Below are 27851 nucleotides of genomic sequence, written 5' to 3' on the forward strand. Positions count from 1 at the left end.
TCCAAGTGAATAGCCATTGTTATGACCACTAACAACCCCCATCCCTCTTTAGTATTAGCAATAACACTAAAGAAGTGGGGACCCTTAGTAAAAAATTCAAAAAATTTTATAAAAATTTTTGTATTATACTCCTCAAAAAATACATCACACGGAGAAGAGTGAAACATTTCTTTATGAGCACAATAAAAAATTGCGAAGAAGCGACGCGAAATTCATCGCATCGCATACATTAAGAAGCACCCATAAATGAAAATCTTAAGAAATCTCCGATGGCCGATATGCGACATCGCATAAACAGCACACAATAACTTAACAAATTGCAACAAAATGCAATCTTGCGATAAATGCGATCTACGATAAATGCGATCTGCGATCTTGCGATGCTGCGATGCTGCGATCTGCGCGATTCTGTGCTAAACTGATCAGGAAACTCTGCGATGACACATCTTGATAATGCGATCCGCGATGATGCGATGCGAGTCGCAAAAATCACCCATCTCAAATTTTCCTCAGCTCAGCATTCAAGAAAAACTGTCCCTAAACCAAAAATCTGGCGCGCGCCTTAAAGGAAATTAATGAATGTACGCCGAAGTATTCATGAAGGATAGTTTTGTGTTTTTCGAAGAATCAGTTCACTGTGGGTTTCATGATTTTATACATTCGTAGAGCTTAAAGCTTTCGTGTCAAAATTTATTATCACTACTCTTTTCCTTTGCGTGAACTAACGGGAAACAACATGAAGCAATGTGCAGGAAACATCTAAGGAAAAAGGGAAAGCGTCAATGCTCGGAGAACAGAGAAGAGATGCCCTCATAAACGGATACAGCATGCAACAGAAACGCAGATTTCAGAGTATTTCTGAACAAATGCTGATATCAATAGGCGATTCGACACTCAAGGTCAAAAGCTCACAAAAGCAGCATGTTTACAAAATTCTGAAGCTTATGTCCGGTAAAGAAAAAGCGCTAAAGGCGGAAAACGCACCAGAAAGGCCCGGATCAAAGAACGGAGGTAGTTTTTGATGCACGATTAGCGCCTAGCACTAATCGCGCATCGCTAAGAAAATTGTTCAGAAAGCAAAGTCCCTAACTTGCTTAGTCATCCACGAGTTCGGAAACCGAGATAGCAAAAGCAGAGGAAATTTAAGAGGAATTTGGGTTGTTACCAAGTATATACGCAGTAAATTCACCCAGCCAGAAGATGATTCCCAAGAATATCTTCTAGTTTACTAAAAAGTGGTGCCAGCGCTTGCCATTCCTATTTTCTTAGCCCAAGCAAAAGCAGAAGACAACCATCCAACTCTTCCCAGGCAAATGTTGCATGCTCGCAACACTAAGGAGCAAATGCAGAAATAGTTAGAAATTAGATTCAGTTTTTAGAAATAAGTTTGCTTAGATAAAGGGCAGTCATTTAAACCATATCCTAAATTTATGTAATTAAGTTATTTAGTTAGCAGTATTTAAACCCTTCTCAGGCATTTAGAGAAGGGTCCAGAAATTTGTCAAAAACTTGTCCTTAGAACATGCACTTTTGCACCCTTAGAGGAGGTTTTGATGAATGAATGGATCAAGGTTTATTAATGTTTTCATTTGATATCTGCTACTGATGTTGCACTTCTGTACTCTTGGTAGATATTAGAACAAGTAGAGATAAATCATTGTTGCTTGAAGCTTATGAGTAGGACCAGTCATAAATGGTACTTTTATCTCTTGGCCATTTATGCTTATATTCTTAAAGTGATATACAGTTTTTAGTTGTTTATATGTTATTGCATGAATGTTTGAGTTACCATTTGGCACTTTTGTACGGTGGAGTCATTTATTTATGTTTGATATATGAATAACTTATTATGCGATATGTTGTTCACAGCCATTTTGCCTAACTTTTTATGCAAAGTGGTTCATCTTAATTGATTTCCATTCTTATGATAGCTGAATGATCTTTATTACCAGTTATTATTTGAAATCTCTTTAGATCGCATAATAGAAGAAATACATCCCGGGTTAGCATAGATTAGATGTGCTGTTTTCATTAGATTACAATAGCATAGAATTAGATTAAAGTGGCTTAGATTAGAACCCTTAGATCAGCATCATCCAACTCTGCACACACACACACCCTTAGATTGGGAAACTGGTCCCATTATCCCCAGTCGGACCCGCTACACCAAATGGATAAGGAGTTTCCAACCAAGGTCCGGACCGGGTGGGTATCCCCCTTGTTGTCGACCCGATTTTCGGGGCTTCAACAGAGTGACAAAACTATACTAGAAAATATGAAATGGTCTTTATTTTTAGAGATAAAAGGAATGCTAGTGAGAAAAATAGTTTTGAAAAGGTCTTGTTTTATCCAAGAAGTCAGCATGTTGCTGTTAAAACTGATGGGTGTCAACTGGCTATTCCTTCTTTTGTGGGGTGCCTAGGAAAGTACATTCAGGGTCAGTGCTACCAGCAATCCCAGGTGTTGACATTAAAATAATTGCTCAAAATGATAGTAGCAATGGTCTTCTGAAAAAGGGTGACTTGGTTCTTCAAACTTCGACAGGATTAGATGGTCTATTTTTGGGTGGTCCTTTGTATGATGATACTGAGTACTATGTTGAATCTTCCAAGGGATATCATTTAAAAGAACTTGCATAGGACCCCTTTTGAATCTTAGTTGTATGCTCATTCAATTTGATCAGATGCCCCACTCGACTAGCCAAACCATAAAGAATATTTGATCGTCAGTATTTGACCTTCTATGCACTCCCTGCATTTGTGGTCCTCAGTAGAGGAATCACTTAATTTCCATCAAATAGCTGCTGGATATGGACGAAACCTATTCAATCACATTTCTTCAAAATACAGCCATGTAAGTCTGCTTTTTACTATTACTTTCAACGCTTTACAATGAAACCAGTGTAAATGCAGGTTGTATGTGGATAAAATATAAACCACTGTAAACACAGGTTGTCTTGTATGTGTATGCAGGAGCATACATGATAAAATATTTGAGAGTGAAGGGGATATTGTTTCAAGAGATTTCATACTCTATCTTGAGACTCAATATGCAACGTGGAAGTAATTTGACCTTACTGAAAAATGGACTCATATCCTGATAATGCATACAATTTCTTTGTGGACATATTGATTGAGATGATGGGGAGCTTTAAATCATTAAAGGAGTTGGTCATATGTGTTGTGCCTTTTCTTAAATAAATATGTGTCTTCTCAATTTGTTGTTCGAGAGGCTTCCTAATCTCTAATGTTTGTTAATGGGTGACAACTTTATCTTGGTAAAAGCAAAATTTCTACTTTTCTTTTACATGTGCAATGAATAACATGTTTCAATGTTTAAGAATGTTTGCATTTGCTACTTAGTTGTCAGGTATAGCATAAAACAAAAATTATACAAAGCATATATTGGTGTAACTTAGGTGGACTATTATGTTTTGGTTCATTATTATGTCTTGTTTGCAGACTCAGTATATCCAATAGATATGAAACAAAACCAAGTAACGACTTTCTTTCATATCTATTCCTTAATGAAAATCTACACCACCTAAATTAAAAAAGTCAACTTGCTATAAGATGTGAAATGACCATGAAATTATTCCATGGTTTTTTTCCATGATGTTCATGATGAATATTTATGTCTTTTACCTCATAAAAGAGTGTAGAGTTGGCTTATTCTGGTTTTGAAATGCAATGTAGGAAATTTCAAAATATCCCATACCTCGACGTCTCAGATCCCCACTCTCTCATCTCCGTATATATAGGTTTATGTAGACATAATTGATTTTTATGATAGGGAAATCAGTGTATTAGGTTGCTTTCTTCATAGCACCCCTACTCTAGAGATGATAGAACTTCGTTTAATTGATGACTTGAGTTATGACGATCCATGATATGTAATTTTTCTGGAGGAAGTGATGTATTTGAATACAATTTCAAAGAAAGCAAGGATATTGGTATGAGAATCTTCTTTTTAAATACACGCTTAAAAATCTTTAAACCATTGACCAGTAAAAAGGCTTTCAGTCTTCATTTTATTTTATTTTTTTCTTTATGGAAGGGTATGACCAATGCAGGTTGTATGTAGATACGAGGATGTGGACACCAGTGGAATGACCTGCTTAATCTTGGGCAACATCTAGTATGGAAGCGGATGGAAGTCTCATGGAGTGGGTATGAGACATTTTACCCCATTTTCATTTTGTTTATCATTCGTTGTTTGCGCTGGTTCTAATAGTCAGTTTTAATTAGTTATCTTTTTTCCATTTATATCATTAACATTCCATGCTTCCTAGGCAAGATAACATCTTCAGTTGGTTTAGATGAGTAGCTTGTAGGATTAGGATGTTCCCATTGAGTTTTTAACATTTGTCCAATATGTGTTGTCGATTTTGGATTGTCATTGTGGGTTATTGCTTTAATTGTTATTCGGTTTGACATTTGATTGACAACAAAATTCCATGCTTTTATAAATTATTTGTATGTTAATTTTTAAAATTATTTAAGAAATTTGTCTTCAGTAGCCACACTTCAAACAATGGATTTCACACTACTAGGTTTAAGGTTTGGGTTATGTATTTGTTTAAAATTTCCCAAGATTTATATCATATCTCAAGTGTCAGATTTGGGTTATTTATTTGGTCAAAATTTCCCAAGATTTATATCATATCTCAGACTTTTGAAATTCATGCATTCATGCCATTCGAATGTAACACATCACAACATAGATGAGCCCTATTAAGCTCACCAACTCTGTTACTATGCTTCATGAATCATAATTCAAATGGACTCTGAATTTGGTTCTTTTCCTTGACTAAACAGTATTAAGCAAAATCCTCTCATTCAAACTAAACCCCAGTTCATACTCAAAATTTTGACATGTGAATAACATTGGCTCAGCTGTAAGTTTGACACCCAAGTCCTTGCAAGTCAGACAAGATTGTCCATTTAAAAAAAATGATCATATCCTTAAATTGTTAGCCCTTCGACTCCTTCATTAAAGAAAATATCATTCTATGATCTTGATAATTGGTTTATCAAAATGTGTATGGGGAGAAACATGAGTTAAGGAGTAGAGAAAGAAATTTTCCTTGACAGTGCCTAAAATATTTTTAACTTTTGGGGGCACATCACGTGACATTACCATCACAACACCAACATTTTTGGTAAAGTTCCACTACAAGAGGCATCCACTGATTCATGTTCCTCAACCCATGTCCGTAAAGATGATTCTTCCTAAATATTTTTCGTAGATGATGATAATGATATATAGCCCTTATCATCATAAAGTATGGATTTTCTTTGTTCACCCATGCTCCACCTTCCCCTTCCCAAATGTATATAAGCATCAGTTTCTCTTGCATGCTTCCCTTTGATTGCAAAGTTATACCCATAGCTGAAATTCTCATCTTGATCTTGGTTCTTATGCTTCTCTTCTTCTTCTAAGCAAATAAATCGGAAAATAATTACCTCCCTACCACCACAAATAGATAAACCATTTTTCCTACACTATATTTCAAGCTCCACAAGAGGAATACTAAACAATTCTCGAGTTGTTGCTCCCTCTCCAATTACCATAGCAACATCTTGATTTGGACCAGATCCATCTGTTATGTCTGTAAGATTGGATTCAAAACTATCAAGGTCCTTCAATGGCGGGGCATCTCCACATATTAAATGAAATGGAAGGACACCTGAATTTCCAAACCAAAGAAAGGTAGCTCTCCATCCATTCACTTAAGCAAATGAAAGGAGAAATTAGTTTGACCAAACTTGGAGAACTTTCATCACTCTCTCTTGCGAGGACGCCATAATATAAATTTAAAAAAATTCACAAAAGGATCCATACAGTCATTACACTAATTATAATATTTTTTTTTTTACAAGTAAACATTACCAGCCGCCTTGTTAATTTATGACCAATAAGGGGCTTGATCCTAATACATGATCTATTTTCATCATTACTATCCTCAACATGTTCTATTATTTAGAGTGATATTTTGTGAATTGGCGGGCGTGTTTTTCACATTTCTATTTTTATATCCCACACAATTGGAATCCTACTACATTTGACCTTCTCTACTTCCCTAGGCTACATGTGTTAAAGAGGGTACAAAACACTAATGATATGTACTTTTGCCATAAGTTATTCTCATTTTTTGGATGAATTCTGTAGAAATTTTATTCATTCCAATTATGTGGTAGGAAATAATGTTCCATTATTCTTTTTTATCATCTCTTGTTTATGAGTTAGCATGCTTCTATTGTACTATTTCATTACGACTATGTCATGTAAAGATAAAATTGAGTTGGTTTTACATTTAATTTCCACTGTAGTCAATAATTAAATATATAATATTTCTGTTAGGTTGAATGACAGGACAACACACTTTGATTTCCACTAGTGGTCTCTTTTTCATATACTATCACAAGTGCACAAATACAAACTCACCTTTCTTTTTACCTAAATAAGAAAATGATGACGACTTTATATTTTGTAGTGACAAGGATAACTATGTATTGGAGCTAGACCTTGAGCCCTTAAATTCATCCTTTCCTTACCCAACATGACCATCTCCTATTGGTAACAGAGTTCAATTTCTGAACCAACATTTGTCTTCAATACTATTTCATGATAAAGAAAGAACACAACCATTGTTGGATTTCCTTCGAGCACACAATACCAAATCCATGTCATTTTTATTTCGTTGGCTAATATATTGAATCATTGTGTTTTATAGTTAATTAATTATTACTCTATGTCAATAAATCTCTATCAGATAGTAGAGAAGGATGACCTCGTTGTTTTAGAGATATGTACTATGAATTAATTAAAAATTCACACGATTATTTCGATTCTCATATTTCTATTTCACTTCTTTAGAGAAAGCTATATATTCAAATACCAACTCAACTCAAACCAAACTAAAATAGAGAATCCTATTTATGAATATGTTTCTCTCTCCATACCTTATAATGACATTAATTTTTTGAATTATACTTGAAGATCACTGATAATAACCTGGATTTGTATATTTCTTTTAGCACCAAATTGAAATCATGGTAAAAATATGAATATCCCATTAAATATGACCTAAGATGATTCAAAGAATATCACCTTTAGTCTAGGCATGTGGCAAAGTAATTTCTGAGGTGTGAAATTTTATTAGAGGCATTGTTTGTTTATTTGTTTGGTTAGAAAATGGTTCTCTTTCTTTTATGTGACTTTAAATTTACCATATCTAGCATGTTGAGAAACGGGAAAGAATAATGTGTGACATTTATCTTGCAGAAATTGATGTTGAATGAAAGGATAAAGAGTTTAACCAATCTACAATCTGCTTTGGTAAAGGTAGAGGGACATCTTAAAAAGTTACCTAAGAATACACCATATACATAGTTTGAACATAAGTAATATATGGCTTTTTCGTTTGCAAATATGTTCCTTTTTCTATCCAAGATATCACAACAAGACAAATATTGATATTGTAGAGATTGTTAGAGGACCTCATTGAGGTCAATTTTTCTAATGTTCTACTTGATTGATACATTCTCATGATAGGAAGGATTTAAATATGAATTAATATGTTACCAAAAAAAATTAGATTCAAAGTTTATACATATAAAGGATAAAAACAAATGTCAATTACTTCATTTGATTGTTACTTGACTCTGGTGTGGGCAGGTTACATGAAATGTGATTAGAAAAAGGATGGAAAGACAGTATAGATATCATGTCTTGGATATGATTCATTTGTTGTTGGAGATCCTTTAGGCACTTCAACCATCGACTTTCGAAATGTTTCTAGTAAGTATTCCTATGGTTTTTAATGTTGTGATTCTTTCACTGCATCGTTATTTTGGGCAAGCAAATGTTTTAAGAATGTGTGATAAGATATCGGTGGACAAGTAAACAATTTTTTTATAATTGCAAGTCCATTCCATGAAATCCTCTCTTTATTTTTTGATTGTATTTTGAACGTTTATTTCAATTTCCCTTTGTATTTTAACTATGAAATTGAAAGTACTTGGTATTATGTCTGTTTAAACAACAACCAAAGCTTGAAGCTAAAATTAATATTACACGATGTTGATTGAAATCCTTTTAACTGTTTTGTATTGAAAGATTTTCATCATTATTAGAAAAGTTTACTTTCATGTTGTTATTTGAGAACATGTTATTTACATACTTGACCAAGTTCATGCATTAGACAACAAATTGTTGTTGCGAATAAAATGACAAGGATTAGACATCACACCTCAGATTATTTGTTTTAACTAGTTATTTATAGCTTGCGCTTTTTAGCATGTAACTTAGTTGGCATGATTGCGCCTAAGCTTTCCCTGAAGGTTGAATACTAAGTTACTAAGGTGTTCTTTTCTATGGTGACTTTAATTTGTTTATACAGGTCATCTGGCCACATAGTGGCCACTATCACTCAACTGAAGAAAACTTGTTCAAGTTTCTTGCTCTTATGGGGAAGAATGGATTTAACATTGTTGATGTTGAGGTATATATAGTATAAATCCTTTATAGTCTACTTTCAATTATATCCTAGTGTTCATCATCTTTCATGTCTTACACTCTGCATTCTAGGTTCTTTTGTTTTTAGAAAAGGAACTCAGTATTTATGGTAAGCAATAGGATTTGAAGAAAGAGGAGAACACTAACACTGTAGAGACAAATGCAAAAAGATAGAGAAGAGAACCGGTCTAGTGGTACCCTTAAAGCCAATATCCCGCATAAGACACACACATAGAGACTGCTGTTCAAGTCTTCATAGTTGGTGAATTCACTTGCAATGACTTGACAACACAATGATAATGTTTTATAATGATGAAACGACATTTCATGTGTAAATTCTAGTCCAGCCAATGTTAATTTGGAAACTCATATTGTAATACTCGACATTTCATATAATATAATTTCTGTGGTTGAAATTATTTATAGTTGTTCTTGATATTGTTTAGTATTTTAACTAACATATGTAATTTTGAATTTTGATATTAGATGAACCAATTCACATTGTATGATGTTTTTTTGATTTAGTCCTAAAATCATATTAATTAATCTGTGTTGATTAATAATGAATACATAAAATCAATCTAAGACTACTAAATTAGTAGTTTATATTAATTAATGTTGAACACAAATAAAATGAATATACGACTAAATTAGTCGTTTATAATGATTATTAATGAAAATAAATGAAATGAATATAAACTACTAAATTAGTCGTTTATATAATGAATATGAAACTACCAAACAAATATACATGACTACTGCAAATGATTAATTTTTCATTACAAATGACAACTAAATTTTTCATATATACAACTATTAGTAGCTAATCTACAATATCTTATAACACTACAAAAAATAGTCATATTTCTTTGGTAATTAATTGGTTTCATATGACGACTAAAATTTCCATATATATCACTATTAGTAGCTAATTTACAGCATCTTATAACACAACCAACATTTTGGTCATATTTCTTTGGTCATTAATTGGTTTTCTCAGATGATCATATAGTAATATATTTCGTTATATATTTGGTCATTAATTATGGAAATTAATGATTAAATCAATAAGTAAAGTAATGACCAAATTTATGACTAAATATACTACTATATGATAAAATTGAGAAAATCAATTAATGACTAAGCTAAAAATGACTAAAGGTTGGTCGCGTTATAAGATATTGTAAATTAGCTACTACTGGTCACCGACTAAAAAATAGCCATTTATATGCAAATTTTAGTCGTTGTTTTAGTAACTAATTAGCCATTTTGTACTAGCGAATGTACATGTAAGGGCATCTTCTTCAATCCCCAACACTACAACAATATCATCAGTGACCACAAAAGGAATGCAAGAAGTTACAATCTTACTCACTTCAAAAGGAAATGTCTTGAAGGATGAAATGGGGTTGAAATTTTATCACTTTATTTTTCGTCGTGCAGAAAAATTATTTGGAAATACCATCCAAATGGATTGGAGGAAACAAACCAATGCCAAAAAAGAAAAACTATTTAAAGATGTATTAATAGCATTTGGTAATCTTGGATTTGATAAGGAACTTATTTTAGATATTGCAAGTAAATACATTCACTCAAAGAGGTCCAATTTAAGGTCAAAGTTGACAAAAAAATTGATGTATCCACGTCCATCTTGGATCACAGACCAAGTGAAGTGGGATGAACATATGAAAGATGCCAAGTTTAAGAGGAAAGTCCACAAAAATCCAAACTATATGCCATCTGTACAAGGAGGAGGTAAGAGACGCATTCGAGACACAAGAAAAGCAACCCAAGCTAGGGTGTCAAAAATTGGATCTCACAAATTAGGCTCTAGTGGATATAATAGTATTCGCGGTGGCATGGCAAGTGATATTTCCATCTATTATATTTTCTATTTTAGGAAAAATAACCATGGTCATGTTGAGTTAATCGTATCTTATTAGTTATTTTACCTTATAAATATGATTATAATTGTTAATCTAGGTTCACCAGTTTCAAAAGGAAGCTTCAGAGGAAGACTTAAAATATGCTTTATTACATGGTTCCCAAGGTCTTTGACAATACATGATAGATTGAGGGGAAAAATTAATTACTAGTTATGGATCCAAGGTTAGTTGTTTATAATATTTTATGAATAATGCAATAATTCAATTGGAGGTATAATGTTATTCTAACAAGTTTAAGTGTGTTGTGTATAGGAATCAGGTGAAACATATGGGAGTGACCATGGGGAGGAGACACACGCACATGATGATTTGTTTGTTGCACACAATCATTCAATTGTCATTCCTGAACCTTGGCATGAAACCATTTTTGAATTTCAATGAATGGGAGATAGAAATAATGCGGAGGGTGTTCAATGTGATGATTATTCCACACCCACAATTAATGTAGCGCCTCACAAAAAGAGGACAAAAATGATTGATATGTGTTAAATTTTAATAACTTGAATGTGCATTGCTCTAGCTTCTAAGGAGTGCACTAGTTTGTGAGGGCCCAAACGTAAACTAATTCTGTGCAAAAAAACAAATTTTGAAGATATTTTTTATGTGAGTCTCACAAAAAAACAATGCCTTGACTCTACATGATGAATTGAATATATTGTGACTTTGGGTTAGCAATAGTTGCCTTCAACTGAACTTCTACAACAATCCTCTGGACTATACGACTTTGTACACTTACGATAGTTCAAAATTGAATATTTTTTTGTCGAGAATTATATTTTAGATCAGATCTATTTTGAATTTAATGTTTGCTATTGTGTTTGTGTTTCCAAGAGGAAGCCCAACCATCATGTTAGGGAGGGATTCTAATTAAATTCTTACCGTTTCTATTTCCAAGAGAAAACCCAACTATCATGTTAGGGAGGGATTCATTTTGTTTATTATTTCATTTTTTTACTGTGTCTACAACCTTCATTAGCATTATTACTTATTAATGTGATTTTTGTGTTTCACTTGTACAAGACAAAAAGCCACAGGCATGCCCTTTTTTCTGAAACCTTTGCATACCTAGCATTTGTGGGGTCAATCGGTACACCTCATTGCAATCCTTATATTTTAAAGTAACACACTATTTGTTATTGTTTTTCTTTCTTTGTTGTAGTTATTTCTTCATTGTTTTTAGTAATATTCATTCCCTTACATGCTTTATATATCCATGGCTATAATTTGTATCTCCTTCTCTGGCTACTAGGGTTTTCTCTGTTTTTTTTTTTTTTCATTTTAGAGTTCAATGGATCCACCGAGCTTCTATCCTTTTGAGAAATTTTTGCATTCCTGATAACCCTTGGTTCATACAAATAATGCTAGCAATGTGGGATCCTCTAAGCAATCACCTTGATTTCTAAAGGGTAAAATATGAAGCACTTCAGGTAATTTTGAAGTATTCTCTGTTTTTTTTTAGGCTCTAGTAATTTATAGGATATCCATCTCATGAACAACTATGTAGAAGCAAGTCCATAGATTTCTTTGTCCATTAACATTCAAATTTCTCAACTTCCATTAGGCTTCAATTAAAACCCAATACCCAATCCTATAATTATATCACAATTATTATACTAAGCCTTTAAAATTAATTTATGACAATAAAATTCTAAGTGGTCATGACAATGCCTTAATCATCATTCTAGTAACAATTTAGCTTCAAAATGATGCCTATAAAAATTCCTTTTGTTAGGATTGGCAGATGAAGAGATGGGAGACCTCCAAACGCCGGAGCATAGGAAATTGGAGGAGTGGACATGGTGAACATTTGTGGTGAACATTGGTAAGGAAGAAAGTTGTTTAGGGTGTGTTCTTCCACATCCAAGTACTCTTCAATAGCATTTCATTTAAGTTGTTTTGCCCACATTACATTGTCTTGTTCCATGTCCTACATTACAAAATAAAAATGTTTCAGATTATCTTTGCTGTGAGTTATCATTTCTTAAAAACTATATGAGAAGAAACGTTATAGCTCATTATCAAAATTTTAGTGGGTTTAAGTAGTTGCAAGGTGTCTGCATTATGGCTTATAGATTTGCTTAACTTTAAAAAATTTGTACACTCACCAAAGGTAATTGTTCAGCACACAACATTTTATGATTATAGAGAATGGGAGCCTCATCAGAATTAGCTGTCATGTTCAGCTGATTTATTTCAGTTCAGGTCAATTGTGTCTGTGGTTACTATGTTCTGTATTTCTTATTCTGTTGCAACATATTCTGTCATGTATGATAGAAGCAAAGAAAGTGATTGAAAGAGAGGATATCCAACAAACAAAAGGTAGCTCTGGTCATGAAAGGAGTGGACCTGAACCATAAGATAGTGCAAATAAGTAGTGCTTTTCTGAGTCCGCTGTCAACTATAAACTACATAACCATAGCTCGCCCTCTTATTGGAAACATTTTCTATTTGAGAAATGCTTTTTTGGTAAACAGATGATTCACGACTCCACTTATTTGTGTTATGGAAAAGTGATGTTCTGAAAACTGTTTAATGTTGGCATTAGGAGAAATTATTGATTTTTAAGAAAAAACTATTCATTATTGATCTTTTTATTGACTTTTATAATTTATATGATAATGTGATGCACCCTTTAGGTGCTTTCTCTGGCAGTCAGTTTTGTCCTAATCTAAGTGGCACTTTAATCTTTAAATTATTTAATGTTGTCATGCCACACATAGATTACATATTGCCCATTCCAAACCTTCTTTTCCCATGTTGCCAAATGATTTTTCAGCGACTTTGTCAACACTTTGCTTTGTGCTCTTTTGATCATGAATCTGAACTATTCTCATAGGAACACTTTGCTCTTCCATTTCAATCGACAATATACTTCTGTTTATGACAATGTCTAACAAATCCATTATCTTAATCTCAAGTTTATACTCATAAACCCTTACCCTAGCAGTTATATAAACAACTATCCACTAACTTTGATTCTCAAAGTCACTTTGCAACATCTCCACTTCCAGAAATTTCGAATGACATGGCTCATTCAATGTATTTTGTCTTCACACAAAGATTTAAATCACCCTTATTTGAATAATAATCCACCTCTGAAAACCAAAGATCACTACTCTTTGTTAACTAACTGAGGTATCCTTCTCTAGGTAACGATTTCATACTAGATTGATCCTATGGTTAATTAGCATCCTTTCAACGAAACCTAAAAATATTTTTTCACCACCTACTTCAGCAAATCGAGCTTTAAGCCTGTATGCTTGCTGCCCTACGTGCCAAATCCTAAATCAATTATTCCTTTCCATACTCCCCATTTCATGATTGAATAGTATAATTGTGCTTTCTTCCTATGGCGTTACTCCACCATGCATAGTTACAAACCAATTCAACAATCAAATTGATTTTTCGCACATACAACCTCTAGGCACATGAGTTACCTCCACAACGAAGTCATTATCTTGTAGAGATCAATTTCTACCATTCTAATCGCCCAATACAAACGATCACTCGTACATTCAATCGATTGATGATCACATTTAGTTATATAGAGTTAAAGTCAAATCAAGAATTGGGATCAAGAATTCGTTAAATTCGATGAGGCCACTTTGTGCAACCTTATCCTGGTATTATGTCAGAAACCCTTATTTAATTAGGAATTTGATTGTTTGGTATTCTTTTAAAGCATGATTTAATTATGTTTTTGATGGGTTGTTACTTTATCAGAAAACTTCATTTTATTAAGGATTTGGTATGAAAATTATTAAGATTTCGGTCGTTCTGTAAGGATTCAGTGGCTTGATATCTCTCAAGAAACCCATTTAATTAGGGTTTCAAGTTTTCTCTATGTTTACCTTCTATATTTTCTCTTATGGACTTGTGGTTGGGGCTTTCTGGGATCGTTTCCAGGGTTTATGGATTGCTGGCCTGTTTGAGGGATTCTATCTTAGGGTTTTTGAAATCTTGGAATTGTTTAATAATCTTGAGCTTATTTTTAATGGATATTTTGGGGCATGCAATTTGATACTTTTATGAAATTTGGGGCATGCAATTTGAGAATTTTATGAAAATTTTCAAGGTTTCTTACAATCCATTTGCATAGATTTTTAAGAGGTGCCTTCTTTGAGTGATTGAATTAAAAGGTTTTTGAAGTTTTTCTTATTGATACTAGGTTCGAGTGTTTTTTTCATTGATATATTTCGTTCGCCCAATTTAGGGATTCTTTATTTTTGTTATTTGCTTAGTTTTGGGCCTAATTCCATCAAAAAATTATAGTTCTCTTATTCCATTTCTCATGTTTGAATTTCTGGTCTTTTGGATATTGTTGAAGGACATATTTGTAATGAAATATTTTGGGGTCTGGTTAAGGTTTCCATATCCGAGACAATATGCGAAATTGGATTGTATTTAAAGTTTTAAATTTCTCTTTTTCAAGTTTAATGGTTAATTTAATTATTTTCCTAGGTGCCCAGATTATATGGTTTTCTTTTAATTTAATTGTTGCTCTTTTGGGCACATTTGTAGTGCTACAGGTTTTTTTTCATTTTCTTCTTAGGTCTTTTGTAGGTTTTGACAGTTTAGTATTGCTAAAATGTTTCCCTGATGAATTTATCTTAAAGGTTTTACTATAAATATTTGGGTGCATACGGTCAAGGGTTTCTAATTTCGAGGGGTTATTAGAACTAATTTTTCAGATGCCCAATCGAAACTTATGTGGTTTTTGTGGGTTTAGTTTCCAGTTATATTTTGGGTGAGGGGACAATTAATGTTTTGAGGAATTTTGTTTTCTTGGTTAATTTGTGAGTTTAATTTCTAGGTTTTGTTTCAGGATTCCTGCTCTTATGAAGTCAAAAGGCTTGGAAAATGTATATGTATTTTTTGAGAGTGATTTTTTTGTGTATTCTTGAAGAGAAAAATCTGAGGATTCAGAGTGTCGATTATCATATGCTTTTGGTTGTATGGAAAACTAATGTTTTTATCATTTTCTATTTTGAGTGTTTACTAATTTTCCTAAATTGCCCCAACCTGCTTCAGAACCTAATTATCTAGATATTTTCTGGTTTCAATTGGTTATTAGAACTAATATTTCAGATCTCCAATTCTAGAGTTTTTAATTTTCCTTAGTAATTTTTGGGTTTAATTTCTAGGTTTTGTTTCATGATTTTGATTTTTATGCAATCAAAATTTTCAGACAATGTACATGCAATTTTCAAAATGTATTTCCTCCGTATTCTTGGAAAGAAAAATATGACGCTGCTAAGTGCAGATTATCATAGGCTTTTGGTTGTGTAGAAAACTAATTTTTTTCTTATTTGTTGTTTTGAGGGTCCAATCTACCTGAATTGCCCCCAACCAAATGGATTGGAACCTCTAAGTATAATTACCAATGGCTTCTCCAATAAATCAATGTTCCATCAACTAATTCTTTTTTTTTTAATTTATGTTCTTTTTTAAATGCTAGAAATCTTATGTGGAGGATTGTTTCCCATGTATTATGAGATCGTTCAGTTATCTCTGTTTCCCTGTAGTCTCATTCCATGTAATTGTTCTACAATAGCTTCGTCGCTTTGTTTAGTAATAGTTTAGTCCTAATTGATGATCACATTTAGGAAAATATATGATGTTTTTCTATTTCTCCCACAAACAATACATACCCTTTACTTATCCAAAGCAAACTTCTTCCAGCATTCGCACAAAACGTTTTACCATATGATTACTCTCATACTTTGTCTTGTGTATAGATTCCAAACATATACACACCGAATCACCCTTATTTATATCGATTGGGATTCATTTTCAAGCATGAACCAAAACCAATTACAATGCATAATCAATACAGTTAATTGCCTCAAAGTACCCACAATTTTATTATCAAATCATGTAAAAACTAAGAAATCGAAATATTGTAACAACATGTTACATAAACTCATTCAACACAAATCACTTACACAGTTTGTGGCATAAACTAATTGCCTTTGCTTCCATTAATAAGCTTTTGTACAAACAAGAATAAACTTCCTATCTCCATGATTTTCAGGCCTGGCTCAGAGCTTAGCCAGCCTCCTATTGAACCCCCTCCCCCTTTCTCCTGATTTTCTTTGCTACTTATACACAAAACCAATTTTTTGTCACTTCAACTAATTCCCTAACTTCTAGTAATTAACTTTCTAAATATAGAAACCATAACTATATCTTGAATGACTTACAATTTAAATCTTTTTAGTCTCAACCGAATGCTAACACCTAAATATCTGTAACTATTTCTCAAAATAGAATTTATCCTCATCCTGTCTAATGACTCAACAAACAACCTCCTACATTCTTGTAACCAACTCCTAAATCTCCTCAACCTACTCCAAGTCATTCCATCAATCTAGGTTTTTCTTTATGACTCATTGATTACATTGACACTTCATCATTAGACTAAATAACTTATTCTTGACTAACACCTATCACATTTAGAATCTTCTAAATCAACTATGATAATTACAATATTTTCATGATTAAAACTCCTCCTTGGAATAATTGTCAAGACCTTAGGTATGACCATCCTTTGAATTCCTTAGATGTCTAAGATACCCCTGCATCAAACTCCCCGAGAAAAAAAAATTATGACCTCCTGGTCACTGGCTTTGACACTTGAACCCTCCAGGATCCCATACTCTAGTTTGTTGTTGTCCATAAGCTACATTGTCTTCATCATTCTTCATCTGCAACCTTTCAGGCTTCCATACTTCGTGTTTTAATGATCCACTGTCTCTACCTTCTCTATTCTTCACTTTCCATTCATCTTCACAGTGGATTACCTTCTTCATTCTATTGTAGCTCTCCTTAGGTCTCTGCATTAGGTTCCATAGTTCATCTATGATTTCTTGTAATTCAGTCTGTTGCTGCAAACAACTTTTATTTTCTTCACTATGCCACTGTACTCTGCTACACTTTATCCATTCATCTCTAAACTACTGATTGTTTTCTTCAGCTTTCCTTGCTTCAATTTCTACTTTTGCTCTTAAAATTTCTCCAAATGTTGCTCCAGATATTGCTACCACCCATACTTCCTGAATATCCTTGAAGATATCTCCCTCTGCAATATCTAATTGATGTTTCTTACCTTCAAATTTACTTTCAAAAAGTAAATTGTCTTCCAATTCCCTGACTGCAGTAACATATTCACTCACACTTCTCTGCATACTAGCAAACATAACATAAGTTGGTAAGTTAGTATCTACTTTTTTCTCACCCAAAACTTGAGACACTTTCCTATTAATGACTGCAATCCCTTTCTCATACTTAGATTCTTCTAGTAACTCACTTTCTACTTGATTCCTCTCATATACATCACTATGATGTTCATCAATTCCATCATATCTTTCTTCCTCTTCCTTGACAGCATTCCATAGTCATCCTTCAATTTTTTGACCGATCCTAGTAATTAGTTCAACCTCCTTCAATTCTAAGATTGATTCCTATTTAGCACGAGACATGTCTGCATCACCTTTGTCCAATTTCAATTGTACAATCAAAATATTCATTCTTTGGTTTGCTAGTCTATTCTCCAAAATACTTAACGCATGCCACAAAGTTGCCATCTCACTTGGAATTTCTTCCAAAAACTCTATACAATCCTCACTATCTTCTTCTTTGTTACAAGTCCAATTTCTTGGTGACACTACTATTTCTTGGTGATCCACTTTATAATTAAGCTCTTGATACCTTAAAGAGGACCAAGAGTGAAGATGTGGCTGGTGCTTTAAACATGTATTTCAAGCAGATTCGTTAAGCATATTTTCCACTTCAGGAATGAGCACATGAGTATTATCTGCAGTATAATAATAATTTCTTTCATTCAAAATATTATAAATAAAGAAGATATTGTAAGCCTATCTTGTTTAACATAACTGTTTTTCCTTCTTTATACCAGTTCTCTAACCATTCATGAATTCATTTTTAGTGTATCAAGAGGTTTTTGATTTGTACATGGAGATGTATTTTTGGACATGTACAAGTCTGACATGGAAAGGGTAATATTCTTAGGTAAGAGTAGTGAATATACTCTGTACCTTAGTGATTTTGTTGTAGGAATAAATTCTTACATTCCTTGCAATTCAAATAGGCATGGACTTATGTTATATTGAAGATATTGTAAGTCTATCTTGCTTATCATATATGTTTTTCCTTTTTATTCCAGTTCTCTGACCATTCATGAATTCATTTATTTTATTTAGAGGTTTTTACAAAGGGGCATATTAAACAACCAAAAGCATGTTCATGTATTAGGTATAATAGTGAAGGATTGCATTGAAGAATTTGACCATTTTTTCTTTTCAGTTGAGTAAAGTACTACTTCTCAGGTAAGAAGAGTGAATGTGATGTTCTGAGAACTATTTAGTGTTGGATAAATCCTTTAGCCAACCCCAATTTACAGCTTTTTCTTTGTATATTGAACTTACAATGTTACGCTTCATGTTAGTTTCATGTTTTGTTTTTGGATTTTTGTCTCTTAATGCTTGTAATGGATACATTTTGATATTTGAGCAAATGGCCTAGGTTGGGATTGAGAATTGGACAAGTTACAAATCCTCCCTTGTCTCTAAATTGGTTTCTCTTGGGGTCAATATGATTGAGATCCACTGCTATATTTATCTCTATAGGGGTTCTGCCTTTTTGTCACCTAGATAATTTTTCTTTTAATAAATATTGCTTATAGAAAAGATGTTGCCCTAGGATGTATCTATGTCATCAATCACTTACGACTTGCAACTAGCCTCAGCCGTGGAACACTGGTCTCCGCCTTAATTCAAGCCCAAGCCCTGAGTACCTCACCACTTGCCCCAGGACCACACTCATTTGGGATGTTAGGATGTTACTTGGATAGTTAAAAATTGACAATTGTTGATTTTAACATTTGTTTTTTATTTTTAACTTTCATATCCTTATTTACAGTCTGCGTAGAGAACTTTGGATGCCCCTAAGCTTGTGGATGATTATTACTTGAATATGTTGGACTGGAGTGCCAATAAAATTTTATCGATATCCCTCAGCAATACGTTGTATTTATGGGATGCCTCCAAGAGAACAACTTCTGAGCTCCTGACAGTCAATGATGATGTTGGTCAAATAACCAGTGTTAAATGGGCACCTGATGGAAGACATATCGGTCTTGGATTGACTAATTATGTTGTATATTTATGGGATTTTGCATCTAATAGACAGGTAGATTAAATTAATTTTTGTTCTCATATTTTCAGTTTCATTATTTGTTTCTAGATGGAATCTCATTCACTTGGTAATGTTTTTCAATGAACATAGTTGCTGGCTTGAGGGGGCTTGACCTAGGTTTAGCATTAGTTAGCCAAACAAATCCATACACTACTAGCCCTTTCAGCATCAGCCTGCAGAGTGAGGATAGAAGTCTCACGCGAAGTAGTATGGGGGGATGCTGGAACCAAGTTTTTGCACCCTTGAGATCGTAGTGATGTCGGTTTATTCCAACTATACCTACCTCCACGCAGGTTGATTCACGCTCTGTTCCACCCCTGAATACCTTCGTGAAGTGTTACTATCGGCTTCCACACAGCCCTAAACAGGGGTTGAGATTCTTTCGCGCCGTTAGGGCAGCGAACTGTGATATTTCCCCAAACTACGCTAAGTATCTTACTTATCTTATTAACATATCTTAGTTAGCTTTGCATAAACATATGTTCTTAATTCCATTCACTTAACCAATACAATTATACACATTTGCACATCATATAAACATTAGAAGTGAAATTCATACCCAATATAGCAGATGCATAAACAAGAAATAAATACGTAGAAATGATAGAAACTCGACCCGCCTTGTGGACGCAGCTGCAAGGGTCCGCGCACTCAGCTGCAAAGCCTCTACCTATGCTACGACCCAAAACTTAGACTTACACCGCAAAGCTATCTCACATACATCTTCATTACTTCGACATTGTCTTGTTCCTTCGATGCCTTAACTACTTAGAGCTTCACTCTATTTATACAATGATCTTCTACAACTGACATTACATTATCAAAATAAGGGCGGACAACCCTATGACTCTTTAACAACTACGCACTCTGTGCCCACAAAATGCAGAGTCTTTACATTGGAATTACAAAATTGACCAAAATCTAAGCTCTAAGCCCCAAAACTACCCTTGGGGGATCCCGCGCCCAATAGGCCCCCAAAAAAAGCATAGTGACTCACCCTCAAGTCACTCTGCAGGTGCATAGATCTTAGCACGAAGATCCCCCAGCACTGTTTGGATCACTGCAAGTTCGGCAGTGCACTGAGCTGCTGCCTGCTAGACTTCCTCCATGTGTTGTTTGGCAATTGTTGCTGTTGAGCTACTTCCCTGATTCCTCTCCTGAGTTGCTTGTAGTTGCACTAGCTTTGCTTCAATGGAGGCGATAATTGTATAAGCCTAGTTGATCCATGGCTGTAAGCGCACTTTCAAGACCACTTCTTTGTGCCGAGGGGCATCCACCTGTTAACGTAAGGGGGCCTGACCCAAGTTCAATGTTAGTTAGCCAAAAAAATCCCTACACTACTGGTCCTTTCGGCATCAACCCATAGAGCGCCAACTGAAGTCTCACCCGAAGCAGTATGGGGAGACGTTGGAACCAAGTTTCTACACCCTTGAGATGGTAGTGATGTCGGTTTATTCCAACTATACCTACCTCTATGTAGGTCACTTCGTGCTCTATTCCACCCTTCAGTACCTTTGCAAAGTGTTAATATTGGCTTCCACACAGCCCTAACCAGGGGCTGAGATGCTTTTGCACTATTAGGGCATCGAACTGTGATATTTCCCCAAAATACGCTAAGTATCTTACTTATCTTATTAACAGATCTTAACTAGCTTCGCGTAAATAGATGTTCTTATTTGTGTTCACTTAAATAATACAATTATACACATTCACGTATCATATAAGCATTAGAAGTGAAATTAATACTTGATATTACAAATGCATAAACAGGAAATAAATACACATAAATGATAGAAAACTTCTCTTTATTAATACTTCCAGATGATTACAGACTCGACTCGCCCTGCACACTCAGCTGCAGGGGTCCATGCACTTAGTTGTGGACTACTAGGCCTCTGTGCAGTCAGCTATAGAGCCTCTACCTTCACTACGACCCAAAACTTAGACTTACACTTCAGAGCTATCTAACATACATCTTCATTACTTCGACATTGTCTTGTTCCTTCGATGCCTTAACGACTTATATCTTCACTCTATTTATATAATCCCATGGTCCGCGGACCATAGTAGATCTTCTATAGATGACATTACATTATGAAAATAAAGGCAGAAAACCCTATGACTCTTTAAGAACTACGCACTTTGGGTCCACAAAATGCGGAGTCTTTACATTGGAATTACAAAATTGGACCAAAATCTGGGCTCTAAGCCCCAAAACTACCCTTGGGGGATCCCACACCCAACAGGCCCCCAACACAAACATCGTGACTCACCCTCGAGTCACTCTGTAGGTGCGGAGATCTTAGCACAAAGACCTCCCAACTCTATTTGGATCACTACCAAGTTCGGCAGCACACTGAGCGGCTACCTACTGGACTTCCTCCATGCGCTATTTGGTGACCGCTACTATTGAGCTGCTGCCCTGAATCCTCTCCTAAGTTGCTTGCAGTTGCATGAGATTTGCTTCAATGGAGGCTGTAATTGTATAAGCCTCATCGATCCATGGCTGTAGGCGCACTTTCAAGACCACTTCTTTGTGCCGAGCAGCATCCACCTATTCCTTAAGCGCCTTTGCATGTTGCATCCATGCAAGCCTTTGTGTAAGGGCAACCATTTGCACGGTCCCTTTTATATCATCATATTTCTATTACAGTTCACGTGGCTCTATCTCTAGGTGCTCCACATTGGGGTCCTCCTGCAGGGTGGTTAGGACCTCAAATGACTGTTCAAACAGCTTCATGCAATCTGTCACTACACTGTCAACTGTTGTGATCACTGTCGTAACCATGGTGGTACATTTTTCCTTAACCTTTAGCAGTGTTGAAGGCTGATCCTTCAATTGGAGTTTTGTGATCTGTAGGTTAAGCTCTAGCTGAACCCTGGCCATTTCTGCTCTTACATCACGCACCCCTGTGGCTAACTTATGGACGCATGCCTCCACCGGTTCCTCTGCTTGAATGGCCAACTCTAGGACCATTTGGCAGGCTTCCTCCACAACTTGCAATATCTGTTTGTTCTGCTCCATGGCCTCATTGCGTCGTACGCTCAACTGATTAATGTTGATGCACTACTCGCTCATTACCTATAGAGCGCGACTCTACCTAGCCCAAAGTTCTGTGGTGATTCCCTCCTGTAAGAGGTAGAGTGTCTCCCGAGGGAGCATATCCATGTTCAACCCTACCTCTCTCAAACTGCTCACCATGGGTTTGTCGGCTTCCTTTTCTATAATAAGTGCCCCATCTGGTAGCACCATTGTATTGGTCACCCTCGCGCGCAACATTTCCTCGGCATCTAAAGTGCCGACTGCGAGGCTGGTGGACACTGTGCCAGCCATTGGAGTCTGCACCTGCAACTCCTATATTTGTGTCTGGAGAGCCCCCAATACCAATTGGTGTTGTTCCTCAAACTACTGGTGGGCCTCCGTGGTGACATCCCTCACCATTTCTCTGATATCATGCAAATCCCCTTCAATTAGGGTGATAGGGTCAAAATATGTCTTTGAGGCCTTTGTTTTCTTTCGCGGCCCTACCTGCTCTCGTGGTCACGGATGTTTGAGTTGGGTGGATGTCGTCTATGGGTCCGCGCCACTTTTTTCTGTGTCTATCTCTGGTTTGGGTGAGGGTGACTTATGTCCTTCACACTCTTCATCTGCTTATTTCTGTTGCTCCGCCAACTTCGCAACGTCGCACGCTGCCTGGGCCTTAGCCATTACTTCTTCTTTCCTACACTTTTCCACTAACTACACCGTCTAAAGTTTTGTCTCTTCCTTCTTTCGTTGTGCAATGGAATTCTCTGCTTCCACCGCGGAGTCAGTTGGAGCGCGCCACTCTGGTGGCCAAGACTCAAGGACTACGAAAATTACATCATCGGTCGCCAAGTATGGTAAATCATGCCACGTATTCATAGTGTCCTTCCGTGCCCTAATGAAGGCATGGTGGTAGTCTGCTTTGAACTCTGCAAAGCACTACAAACTGTTGTAGACTATGGGTGATAACCGTGGCTTGCGATTGATCCCCATACAGATGTTAATTTCCATTAGCACCCAAAATATCATGCTTTCTCTAATCTATTGTGCATCCCTGGTCACCCACAGCAAAGCGTGCTTCGCTGTCTCTGGAAGGTCTGCCGAGACCAAAGAGAACTGGCTATGTTCAAGTAGTTCCCATGCCACCAGTACGATCGATAACAAGAGCCATGTGTAATGAAATGTTTTGCCCTGCTCCTGTGCCTCGCGGAAATTCACAAGGAACTCACCGCATAGATAGTTCACCCAGTTGAACTGGACCCCTTCTGCGCATTGCGCCGCTAGTGCAACCACTGGTGCGGGCACCTCATCCGCGCGGCACTTCCGCATCACCTTCCCTGCCAATATTTGTGTCGTGACCTTGACTACAGGGTTGTTGATGCTGGAGATGGCATACCCTCGCTTCTTCTTCTCCAACTTAAACTTCTTTTTCATTGCCTCCGCACGAGCCAACTTGTCACCTTTTCCCTCTGAAATGTTTGTTGGGTCCTCACCTGAGCAAGGTAGCTGTGTAAGCCAGTGAATCAGATGGTCTGTGATGGGGATGGGTTCCTCCAGTGATAAGCACCAGTATCACCAAGATGTGCACCAGTATCATGGCTTGCTTATCCTTCTTAGGTCTCAGTGTTCGTGGTGATTTAGGTACCTCAACGATTATTTCGATGCTCTCTAGGGTTTCCACTTCCGCAATTTCCTGCGGCGCTTCCTCGGCTATCACTACTCTTATTTCCATGGCTTCTTCAGGTGCTGACATAGTTCTATTCCACAATTCTTTCAGTGTCTCTGGTAACTACTCAAACAACGAAATTGCTTTTAAAGTCTCGAATAAGTCTTGGTTTATGAATACTTGAGTGCGCAACAACTCAGTTCTCAAAATGCCAAGTGTTGTTTGCTGGACAACCACTTGTAATTTATAGTGCCTTTTGAATTTGAATTTGACTGTTCCCCCCCACATTCAGTCCATTAACGCTAGATTGGCAGCATATTTCCAAGAATATAACGCATAAAGTTCGCCTTAAATGCCTTCCTCCTGCTCCATTTGGCCTCAACCCAAGCATCAAATCGTGAATAGTGACTTTAATGGTCACTTTCTCGCAGACCTATGCACCAGTGCAGCTATCATTGGGTTGTCATCGACACTATGACACTTTGCTACTGCATGTAGTCCTGACATCACGCAATTCCCAGGAAATGTAGTTTACAGTCCCATGCCTCCTTTCAGAGCTACCTGGAGTGCTAAGACTCTGCCACTTTCATATAGTCACATCACTGGATCGACGGTGTATGGCTTCAATTGGCTGCCATTCACCTTTCCTAGTAAGGGTTCTCCATTTAACTTTACTAGCTATACTGCACCTCCATCGGTAATCTCCTCAATAATATACAAACCTAACCAGTGCATTTGGAACTTGCTGGGGAATTTATCAAACTTACTATCATACAACAAAACCAAATTGTTTACCTTGAATGTGTGCAGCTTAATATGTCGATCATGCCATGCTTTTTTGTGCTACTTTTGGACCTGCTGGTGAAATCCAGCCAAAAATCATTCTTCTTTGAGCTCATCTAGCTATGCGAGCATCTCCTCCAGGGCTCCGTGATCCATCATATATGTGACACTACTATGCGCAAACTAGGCATGATGTATTCCATAGGAATTATGGCTTCCACTCCATAAACCAGCCTAAAGGGTGTCTGTCTCGTCAACTTCTTACATGTCGTCCGATAGGACCATAAGACTGCACGTATGCGTAGGTCTGAATCACTTCATTGAGAATTTCATACCTTGGTCAACGCAGCCTCTAGTACTTTGTTGAATGCTTCTATTGTCCTGTTAGCCTATGGATGATAAGGTGTGCTCTTTTGATGATCTACCCGAAATTATTTTGTCAGTGTGCTAATTGTTTCGTTCAGGAAGTGGGTACCGCAATCGCTCATCAAGATCTTCAGACATCCAAATTGTGTTAGTACATGTTCAAATAGAAACTTCGTGGTAGTCGCACCTATGCAATCCTTTACCAATTTCACTTCTGACCAACGAGTCAAGTACTTCGTTGCAGTGATAATATACCTCGCACCTATCTTTCCTTGAGGTTTGATAGGTCCTACAAAATCTATTGCCCATATCTCGAAAGGTTGCAACGTCATTTGTGGATTCAAACAAATTTCATCCCTCGGCGATGGCCTGCCTATTATTTGACATACATCACATGCCTTGCAATATGATTTTGAATCCTGATGAAGGGTTGGCCACCACAACCCTGCACGTAGAATCTTTTGTGTGGTTGCTCTTCTTTCATAATGTCCTCCCGTGGCACCTCCATGAGCGTCTGCAAGGGTGCTGCTTCATTAAAATTCAGATACATACCTTCACAGTATTTTATCATTCCCCATCTTTTATAGATGCCCGATAATGATAGAGAAATTTGTTGCATGCACCCCTAATTCCTTCTTTTGCTAGAAAGAGTATCCTTCCGGCCCAGTTCCAATTGTTATAAAGTGTATTATATCTTTGAAATGTCCATCCACTATGCACACAGCAAAGAGTTGAGCGTCAAGTAATCCTTCCTCCAAACTAGCAAGTTCCTCCCCTGTCTCCATGCGCGACAGGTGATCTGGTCTTGCGTTCAATCGTCCATGCTTCACAACAACTTCAAAATCGTATTCTTGGAATAATAAAATCCATCTGCAGAGGCACCCCCCCAACACAGGCTTATTTACTAGGTACTTTAGCACGGAGTGATCCATATACATCTTAAAGTGGCCTCCTAGCAAGTAGTGTCGATACTTCTAAAGCGCATACACCATAGCCAGTCCCTCACGTTCAGTGGTGGAATAATTCTTCTCTGCTTTGGATAATCTGCGACTTGGTAACATGATAGGGTGGTCCAAGCCTTCTCCGCCATCCTATGTTAATATTTCTCCCAATTCTATACATGACACATCAACATGATTCATTCTTCCAGTCTGGGAAGACTCAAATCGACATGGTAACCATGTTTTCTTTCAATATATCCCAGCTTTTCTTGCAGTCCTCATTCCAGCAAAACAAGACATCCTTCTTTAATAATTTTTCCATCGGCATGGTGATTTGGGCATAGCCTTTGATAAACTTGCTGTAATATCATGTATGTCCAAGGCAGCTATTTCACACTTCTCGGCGCTTCCAAGTTCAGAATCACCACAATCTTTGTGGGGTCTACCATCAGCCCTTGTCTGTAAACCACGTGCCCTAATAGGTTACCAAAAGGAACGAGAAAAAGACACTTGTTGAGGTTGAGCGTGATTTGGTATCTTTGACAGGTATCCAGCATCAAGGGCAAGCTCACTACATGGCGCTTAACCAGCCCAAATATAGTCCAGTCATCAAAATAAACCTCCAAGAACTTATGAATATATTCCTTAAATGCTGCAACAACCACGCACGAAAAGATGGCCAGCACATTCTTCAATCCAAATGGCATGGCAATATATTGAAAGCAACCCCACTCAGTCACAAAGGTTGTCTTGCTCCTATCCTCCAGCGTGATTTTGATCTGGTGGTACCCCGACAACCCATCAGTGAAGGAATATTCTTCCTGACCACCTACATTTTCCAACACTTCATCCGTGAATGGAGTTGGGAATGGATCATGTACACAAGCGTCATTCATATTTCTTAGATCCACACATATCTTTATCTCGTCCTTCTGCTTCTTTTCTTGCACCACCATTGGGATTACCCAATTGGATTCTTCCACAGGCTCAATGATTCCTGATGTGAGCATTTTGTCTAGTTCTACGCAGACCTTCTCCTTGTATTTCGGATTTAAGTGGTACAACCTCTTGTTATCGGGAAAACTAGTGTCCATTCAGAGCTGCTAGTCCCACTAAGATGGGTATCTATCTTAGAAACAAACAAAATAAAGTTACTTGTGTTTTCCTTTATGAGAGATAGATGAGAGAGAAGCAGAGAGTACCAACCCCAATCTTTCGTTAGTCTCCTTGCTTGTTCCCTCTCTCCTTTGATAGAGCTTTCACCACTCCTTTCTCACTTGTCCCACTTCAATGAACACCTATAGATTCAAGGCAACAAAATACCATCAAAGCATAGAGATCCATAACCATAAACAATGTAGAATCAGATGTACATTAACCATACAAAT

General features: G+C 36.4%; 1 pseudogene; it reads left to right on the forward strand.

Moving 5' to 3' along the window:
- The window catches only part of LOC149259989 (cell division cycle 20.2, cofactor of APC complex-like), an 83000-nt pseudogene that overhangs the window by 40599 nt on the left and 14550 nt on the right, over positions 1-27851 (forward strand).

The sequence above is a fragment of the Pinus tabuliformis genome, chromosome 6 (genome assembly GCF_031772625.1).
Source record: "Pinus tabuliformis cultivar Carrire ecotype Pingquan chromosome 6, CPIR1, whole genome shotgun sequence".
Classification (NCBI taxonomy): domain Eukaryota; kingdom Viridiplantae; phylum Streptophyta; class Pinopsida; order Pinales; family Pinaceae; genus Pinus; species Pinus tabuliformis.